Source organism: Spodoptera frugiperda, chromosome 18, assembly GCF_023101765.2.
Source record: "Spodoptera frugiperda isolate SF20-4 chromosome 18, AGI-APGP_CSIRO_Sfru_2.0, whole genome shotgun sequence".
In the NCBI taxonomy this organism is placed as follows: Eukaryota; Metazoa; Arthropoda; class Insecta; order Lepidoptera; family Noctuidae; genus Spodoptera; species Spodoptera frugiperda.
The window spans coordinates 3,035,881-3,046,114 of NC_064229.1; positions in this window are offsets into that span (position 1 = coordinate 3,035,881).

A 10,234-nucleotide genomic window follows, 5' to 3' on the forward strand; every position below is an offset into this window, starting at 1 on the left:
ATGTCAAGGCCAACCCAAAGATTCTTACAACCTATTCTGCATTACCACCTCAGGATAGAATTACCCTCATAAATGAAATTAACATTTGTGTTCCAGACCTTACTAATCAGTGGGTGAAGGCTTAACCATGGGAGACCTCCTCATAATACTTATGTGTAACAATAATTGAATTGTGAAAAAGTATCATCCTGTAGCTATGTAATGTAACACCTCTTGTAAGCGAGTGTAAATAGATAGTACAACAGTTGATTATTGTAAACAAGTGTAGTATTTTAAACAACCGTATTTGAATTGTAATTAAAAGTTGCGAATAAAAATAAAAAAAGGGGGAATACTGTGGGGTCTATACAGTTACGTCAGCAAGTTTTATATACCTAGTGTAACATGTATGCATGATATAGAGTTGTAATATACGATAGCCAGTCGGCTTCCAACTACTGGTCGTTTCACTTGTCTCCCTGCACTCACAAGCACACCCACACACTACAGTGGTGACCCCGACGTGATTCAGCGCAAAGGCTCGAGTGCACAACTAGTGACAATATCGCATTACCGACTCTGCGAGTAAATAACAACCAGAAAAATGAATCCGCAATTTGTGCAACCGCAACACCTGCAACCGGACGTAAAAACAGAAGAGCCAACAGCTATAATCTCTTCATTATCGGTAGCCAGCAAGATTCCCGAATTTTGGCCGGAAAACCCGAGATTATGGTTTATACAAGTAGAAGCCATTTTGACGCCCCAGAAGACTTCGGACGCCAACAAATATTTTATGGTCGTGGCCAAGCTAAGTAAAGACGTAATCCAACAGGTAGCGGACATAGTCGCCAAACCTCCCGAAACAAATAAATTCGAAGCTCTGAAGAACCGTCTTCTCCAAATATATGAAGAATCCGAAACGAGACAAATACAGAAGTTAATATCAGAGGTGGAATTGGGTGACCAGAAGCCTAGCCAGTTACTAAGAAGGATGAAGGAGTTAGCGAGAGGAAAGATAGAAGACGACACACTCAAGATACTATGGCAAGGACACCTACCTACAGCGGTTCGATCAGTACTTACCGTAACTTCAGCCAAGGACCTGGAAGAATTATCTGCAATAGCTGACAAGGTTATGGAGACAAATCAGCCTACCACACAGATCAGCGAAGTAGCTCGCAGTCGTGCAGATCAACCGACAAACCTGGAAATAGCAACGATTATGGCCGAGATTGCGAAGATCAATCTAAAAATACAAGAGATGGACAGAGGAAGGAGCAGGTACAGAAGCAGGAGTGGCTACAGGAATTGTTCACGTTCGCAGTCTCGATCAAGACCCAGAAGGACACCTGAGAGTCCAGACTGGTTGTGTTCGTACCACCACCGATACCGGAAACGTGCTCGAAAATGCGTCCCTCCATGCAACTGGAAGACAGCGTCACCATCCCCTACTACGGGAAACTGATGGAAGTGCAGCCAGTGACGGGAGGTTGTGCGGTGAAAGACAACCGTCTAGTAGTAAGTGACAAAATTTCTAATCTTAAATTTTTGATAGACACCGGTGCCTGTATTTCTGTATTACCTAAATTTTTCATTAGAGATAAAGGACAGCTAGTAAATAACTCTAATTATAAACTTTATGCAGAGAGTACTGAGATTTATTCTTTCGTTATTCTCGAGATTCTGGTGTCAATCTACTGACCCTGCCATCGAATACGACCGTGGAGCTCATCCCATCAACACAAGACTCAATTTTGTCTATCCCATAATGGCATCAAGCTCCTTGGATACCCTCGACTTGACTGAGATTGGACTAACCCGAGAAGTCCTAACCGGAGTCAGTGACTATATGACAGGGCAGAAGCCAATTCCCGGTTTCAACTATCCGGAGGCCTGTCCCCCGATCTCCGATGAGCTAACCAAACTCCTAGGGTCACTAAAAAACTATTGGACCCAGTTGGAGGATCCCTTGGATGAAAGAATTCTCACCACTCTAAAGGCCATTAGTGCCCTAAGTAATGATACCAGGGGAGATCTCAGTGGGAAGTACAAACATCTGATTAGGATCAGTGGGGACGACATGCCTCAGCTGTTGGATGAACTTATAGAGGTATGTCTTTTAGGCTCCAAAACCCTGATCGCCACCTTAAAAGTGGCAATAACTGCGTATACGGCAGCCCTGGCAAGGAATGCTAAATCCACCATCTCTGATATAGCAACTGCATCCGCAGATCTGATGGTGATTACACAAATGATTCAGTCACAACAAGAGTCCTTTCAGACCTCTCTGGAACACCTCTCCCATGCATGGAACAATGTTGCTGGCAGCATGACTGCCTACACTGCGGAGTTGGACAAGAAAACCCTTAGATTAACACAACTCACGCCCAATGTTAGACCTGATCATCATAGAGCCCCCTCCACCACCTCAAGCCATACTCCTGATGCATCTGTTGGACTCAGGATCAATATAACCCCGGGTTGTGCCTACAAATCCCAATTTGGGGTCCTGACATGTTGCCCTAATGGAAATATCGGGTTCTTAGCAACCAATGCTGAGGGTACGGTGATTGCCAAATTGGTTGAGGTGATCAAAAAGCCTGCCCCTCTTGGGAAGGTCCTAAACAAGAACTTACAGGAATTAATCAATTATGTCAAGGCCAACCCAAAGATTCTTACAACCTATTCTGCATTACCACCTCAGGATAGAATTACCCTCATAAATGAAATTAACATTTGTGTTCCAGACCTTACTAATCAGTGGGTGAAGGCTTAACCATGGGAGACCTCCTCATAATACTTATGTGTAACAATAATTGAATTGTGAAAAAGTATCATCCTGTAGCTATGTAATGTAACACCTCTTGTAAGCGAGTGTAAATAGATAGTACAACAGTTGATTATTGTAAACAAGTGTAGTATTTTAAACAACCGTATTTGAATTGTAATTAAAAGTTGCGAATAAAAATAAAAAAAGGGGGGAATACTGTGGGGTCTATACAGTTACGTCAGCAAGTTTTATATACCTAGTGTAACATGTATGCATGATATAGAGTTGTAATATACGATAGCCAGTCGGCTTCCAACTACTGGTCGTTTCACTTGTCTCCCTGCACTCACAAGCACACCCACACACTACAGTGGTGACCCCGACGTGATTCAGCGCAAAGGCTCGAGTGCACAACTAGTGACAATATCGCATTACCGACTCTGCGAGTAAATAACAACCAGAAAAATGAATCCGCAATTTGTGCAACCGCAACACCTGCAACCGGACGTAAAAACAGAAGAGCCAACAGCTATAATCTCTTCATTATCGGTAGCCAGCAAGATTCCCGAATTTTGGCCGGAAAACCCGAGATTATGGTTTATACAAGTAGAAGCCATTTTGACGCCCCAGAAGACTTCGGACGCCAACAAATATTTTATGGTCGTGGCCAAGCTAAGTAAAGACGTAATCCAACAGGTAGCGGACATAGTCGCCAAACCTCCCGAAACAAATAAATTCGAAGCTCTGAAGAACCGTCTTCTCCAAATATATGAAGAATCCGAAACGAGACAAATACAGAAGTTAATATCAGAGGTGGAATTGGGTGACCAGAAGCCTAGCCAGTTACTAAGAAGGATGAAGGAGTTAGCGAGAGGAAAGATAGAAGACGACACACTCAAGATACTATGGCAAGGACACCTACCTACAGCGGTTCGATCAGTACTTACCGTAACTTCAGCCAAGGACCTGGAAGAATTATCTGCAATAGCTGACAAGGTTATGGAGACAAATCAGCCTACCACACAGATCAGCGAAGTAGCTCGCAGTCGTGCAGATCAACCGACAAACCTGGAAATAGCAACGATTATGGCCGAGATTGCGAAGATCAATCTAAAAATACAAGAGATGGACAGAGGAAGGAGCAGGTACAGAAGCAGGAGTGGCTACAGGAATTGTTCACGTTCGCAGTCTCGATCAAGACCCAGAAGGACACCTGAGAGTCCAGACTGGTTGTGTTCGTACCACCACCGATACCGGAAACGTGCTCGAAAATGCGTCCCTCCATGCAACTGGAAGACAGCGTCACCATCCCCTACTACGGGAAACTGATGGAAGTGCAGCCAGTGACGGGAGGTTGTGCGGTGAAAGACAACCGTCTAGTAGTAAGTGACAAAATTTCTAATCTTAAATTTTTGATAGACACCGGTGCCTGTATTTCTGTATTACCTAAATTTTTCATTAGAGATAAAGGACAGCTAGTAAATAACTCTAATTATAAACTTTATGCAGAGAGTACTGAGATTTATTCTTTCGTTATTCTCGAGATTCTGGTGTCAATCTACTGACCCTGCCATCGAATACGACCGTGGAGCTCATCCCATCAACACAAGACTCAATTTTGTCTATCCCATAATGGCATCAAGCTCCTTGGATACCCTCGACTTGACTGAGATTGGACTAACCCGAGAAGTCCTAACCGGAGTCAGTGACTATATGACAGGGCAGAAGCCAATTCCCGGTTTCAACTATCCGGAGGCCTGTCCCCCGATCTCCGATGAGCTAACCAAACTCCTAGGGTCACTAAAAAACTATTGGACCCAGTTGGAGGATCCCTTGGATGAAAGAATTCTCACCACTCTAAAGGCCATTAGTGCCCTAAGTAATGATACCAGGGGAGATCTCAGTGGGAAGTACAAACATCTGATTAGGATCAGTGGGGACGACATGCCTCAGCTGTTGGATGAACTTATAGAGGTATGTCTTTTAGGCTCCAAAACCCTGATCGCCACCTTAAAAGTGGCAATAACTGCGTATACGGCAGCCCTGGCAAGGAATGCTAAATCCACCATCTCTGATATAGCAACTGCATCCGCAGATCTGATGGTGATTACACAAATGATTCAGTCACAACAAGAGTCCTTTCAGACCTCTCTGGAACACCTCTCCCATGCATGGAACAATGTTGCTGGCAGCATGACTGCCTACACTGCGGAGTTGGACAAGAAAACCCTTAGATTAACACAACTCACGCCCAATGTTAGACCTGATCATCATAGAGCCCCCTCCACCACCTCAAGCCATACTCCTGATGCATCTGTTGGACTCAGGATCAATATAACCCCGGGTTGTGCCTACAAATCCCAATTTGGGGTCCTGACATGTTGCCCTAATGGAAATATCGGGTTCTTAGCAACCAATGCTGAGGGTACGGTGATTGCCAAATTGGTTGAGGTGATCAAAAAGCCTGCCCCTCTTGGGAAGGTCCTAAACAAGAACTTACAGGAATTAATCAATTATGTCAAGGCCAACCCAAAGATTCTTACAACCTATTCTGCATTACCACCTCAGGATAGAATTACCCTCATAAATGAAATTAACATTTGTGTTCCAGACCTTACTAATCAGTGGGTGAAGGCTTAACCATGGGAGACCTCCTCATAATACTTATGTGTAACAATAATTGAATTGTGAAAAAGTATCATCCTGTAGCTATGTAATGTAACACCTCTTGTAAGCGAGTGTAAATAGATAGTACAACAGTTGATTATTGTAAACAAGTGTAGTATTTTAAACAACCGTATTTGAATTGTAATTAAAAGTTGCGAATAAAAATAAAAAAAGGGGGAATACTGTGGGGTCTATACAGTTACGTCAGCAAGTTTTATATACCTAGTGTAACATGTATGCATGATATAGAGTTGTAATATACGATAGCCAGTCGGCTTCCAACTACTGGTCGTTTCACTTGTCTCCCTGCACTCACAAGCACACCCACACACTACAGTGGTGACCCCGACGTGATTCAGCGCAAAGGCTCGAGTGCACAACTAGTGACAATATCGCATTACCGACTCTGCGAGTAAATAACAACCAGAAAAATGAATCCGCAATTTGTGCAACCGCAACACCTGCAACCGGACGTAAAAACAGAAGAGCCAACAGCTATAATCTCTTCATTATCGGTAGCCAGCAAGATTCCCGAATTTTGGCCGGAAAACCCGAGATTATGGTTTATACAAGTAGAAGCCATTTTGACGCCCCAGAAGACTTCGGACGCCAACAAATATTTTATGGTCGTGGCCAAGCTAAGTAAAGACGTAATCCAACAGGTAGCGGACATAGTCGCCAAACCTCCCGAAACAAATAAATTCGAAGCTCTGAAGAACCGTCTTCTCCAAATATATGAAGAATCCGAAACGAGACAAATACAGAAGTTAATATCAGAGGTGGAATTGGGTGACCAGAAGCCTAGCCAGTTACTAAGAAGGATGAAGGAGTTAGCGAGAGGAAAGATAGAAGACGACACACTCAAGATACTATGGCAAGGACACCTACCTACAGCGGTTCGATCAGTACTTACCGTAACTTCAGCCAAGGACCTGGAAGAATTATCTGCAATAGCTGACAAGGTTATGGAGACAAATCAGCCTACCACACAGATCAGCGAAGTAGCTCGCAGTCGTGCAGATCAACCGACAAACCTGGAAATAGCAACGATTATGGCCGAGATTGCGAAGATCAATCTAAAAATACAAGAGATGGACAGAGGAAGGAGCAGGTACAGAAGCAGGAGTGGCTACAGGAATTGTTCACGTTCGCAGTCTCGATCAAGACCCAGAAGGACACCTGAGAGTCCAGACTGGTTGTGTTCGTACCACCACCGATACCGGAAACGTGCTCGAAAATGCGTCCCTCCATGCAACTGGAAGACAGCGTCACCATCCCCTACTACGGGAAACTGATGGAAGTGCAGCCAGTGACGGGAGGTTGTGCGGTGAAAGACAACCGTCTAGTAGTAAGTGACAAAATTTCTAATCTTAAATTTTTGATAGACACCGGTGCCTGTATTTCTGTATTACCTAAATTTTTCATTAGAGATAAAGGACAGCTAGTAAATAACTCTAATTATAAACTTTATGCAGAGAGTACTGAGATTTATTCTTTCGTTATTCTCGAGATTCTGGTGTCAATCTACTGACCCTGCCATCGAATACGACCGTGGAGCTCATCCCATCAACACAAGACTCAATTTTGTCTATCCCATAATGGCATCAAGCTCCTTGGATACCCTCGACTTGACTGAGATTGGACTAACCCGAGAAGTCCTAACCGGAGTCAGTGACTATATGACAGGGCAGAAGCCAATTCCCGGTTTCAACTATCCGGAGGCCTGTCCCCCGATCTCCGATGAGCTAACCAAACTCCTAGGGTCACTAAAAAACTATTGGACCCAGTTGGAGGATCCCTTGGATGAAAGAATTCTCACCACTCTAAAGGCCATTAGTGCCCTAAGTAATGATACCAGGGGAGATCTCAGTGGGAAGTACAAACATCTGATTAGGATCAGTGGGGACGACATGCCTCAGCTGTTGGATGAACTTATAGAGGTATGTCTTTTAGGCTCCAAAACCCTGATCGCCACCTTAAAAGTGGCAATAACTGCGTATACGGCAGCCCTGGCAAGGAATGCTAAATCCACCATCTCTGATATAGCAACTGCATCCGCAGATCTGATGGTGATTACACAAATGATTCAGTCACAACAAGAGTCCTTTCAGACCTCTCTGGAACACCTCTCCCATGCATGGAACAATGTTGCTGGCAGCATGACTGCCTACACTGCGGAGTTGGACAAGAAAACCCTTAGATTAACACAACTCACGCCCAATGTTAGACCTGATCATCATAGAGCCCCCTCCACCACCTCAAGCCATACTCCTGATGCATCTGTTGGACTCAGGATCAATATAACCCCGGGTTGTGCCTACAAATCCCAATTTGGGGTCCTGACATGTTGCCCTAATGGAAATATCGGGTTCTTAGCAACCAATGCTGAGGGTACGGTGATTGCCAAATTGGTTGAGGTGATCAAAAAGCCTGCCCCTCTTGGGAAGGTCCTAAACAAGAACTTACAGGAATTAATCAATTATGTCAAGGCCAACCCAAAGATTCTTACAACCTATTCTGCATTACCACCTCAGGATAGAATTACCCTCATAAATGAAATTAACATTTGTGTTCCAGACCTTACTAATCAGTGGGTGAAGGCTTAACCATGGGAGACCTCCTCATAATACTTATGTGTAACAATAATTGAATTGTGAAAAAGTATCATCCTGTAGCTATGTAATGTAACACCTCTTGTAAGCGAGTGTAAATAGATAGTACAACAGTTGATTATTGTAAACAAGTGTAGTATTTTAAACAACCGTATTTGAATTGTAATTAAAAGTTGCGAATAAAAATAAAAAAAGGGGGAATACTGTGGGGTCTATACAGTTACGTCAGCAAGTTTTATATACCTAGTGTAACATGTATGCATGATATAGAGTTGTAATATACGATAGCCAGTCGGCTTCCAACTACTGGTCGTTTCACTTGTCTCCCTGCACTCACAAGCACACCCACACACTACACCAGTTTAAAAATTAATTTTCTTTGTTGATATTCATTGAAAGCTATTAGTACAATCGAATAAGAAGTTTTAACTTCGATTGCCACCGTGGTTATGATCAATACCTTTAGTACGAGTTTGCTTTACGTTTAGTGTAAGGCCGGCAACGCACCTGTGACTCCTCTAGTGTTGCGGGTGTCCATAGTCGGCGTCTATCGCTTACCATGAGATGACCCGTCTGCTCGTTAGCCCCCTATTCAATAAAAAAAGTAAGTAAAACGAGAGCGAGTTCGCTACTTTGATTGGCCAGCTCGAATAAACCAACCTTTAACCAAATACTTTAAACGTAAACCCAACTCATATTAAGGATACAGACTATTCAGTTTTAGAAGTATATCAGTGTCTACGTTCAAAGCAAACTGATGAAAAGCAATAAACAATGGTCGCATATGAAAATACGGCCGCCTAGAATGAAGACTCAGCTTAAATTCCTATGACAAAACAATTCGGCTACAAAGTACTAAAATGAAGTTCTTTAAACTCCATTCTAGTACTTTTAACTCGAAACCTTCAAGAAAAGAGCACACACCGTTTTAAAAGATCGGCAACGCACCTGTGGCGCCTTTGGTGTTGCGGGTGTCCATGGGCGACGCTGATCGCTTACCATCAGGTGACGCGTCTGCTCATTTGCCACCTAAACCATAAAAAAAAAACAAAAATAATGTATGAATTTATCTTAGAAGTGGGACCACACCCAACTCATTGAATTCCGCACAAATTAACAATGTCTTTCAAAATTAATTATTTCGTGAGAACAAAATGAGGTGGAAACGTATCACACTTCAAAATATAATTTTACACTTTATTCTTAATTAATATAATGAGGTGCTTAACTATTTTTCAGCGCTATTTTATTTTTTATTATATTCTGAGTGAAAATTAGAATGACAGTTATTTAAAATAATTCAAACTATTTTAAGTCGATTAGCCACAAGTAATACTCTCAGTCAGACTGGTTTGATTCTTCCAACATTTCTTTTACATTATAAGGGTTGGGGCAAGCTGAAGTGGCTATGAGCAGCAAGGTGAAATGGTAGTGGGCAGGGCACATAGCGAGGAGAACCGACGGCGGCTGGGGCAGAAAGATTCTGTGGCGACACCTGGGCTCTTAGTCTGCTATTACAATTGTGTCAGAATGGTCGATCACTGAGCAGTGCGAGAGGGACGGAGCTATACAACCTACATAGCTTCGTCCCTCTCGCACTGCTCAGTGATCGACCATTCTGACACAATTGTAATAGCAGACTAAGGCCCCTGACAAGTGACATATTACAAAACTCGCACATAGACTATCGATGAGCGAATCAACGGATGACGTCATAAATATCCTGCACACATGTGAAGTTTATATGCGAATAAACATGGATAGAAAATCCCAACGAACAACAGTTGGGCAGAAAGCCCGCCAGGCACCTCACCTCGCCTGGACGGAGGCTTCTCCTTTTCTTAGGGAACTTTACTCTCTGTTCCCTAAAATTCTTTAGCACACGTAAGACGTCCGCCTACAAGGTGGACTGACGACCTGATTAAGGTCGTAGGGAGCCGCTGGATACAGGTCGCTTCCAACCGGCCTATCTGGAAGTCTTTGGGGGAGGCTTATGTTTAGCAGTGGCTGATATGATGATGATGATAATGGTTGGAGATTGCAGTTTATAAAATATTAAGTTTGTCATATAGCGCTACTGCTTATTTTCTAACAATGTAGTCCCTAAACCGGCTTTTGCGATATCCACTAAATGAATAGGAGTGGTGTCAAATGTATTTTTATTCTGCCACACTCACCTGATTTTCTTACAATTCATGTAACA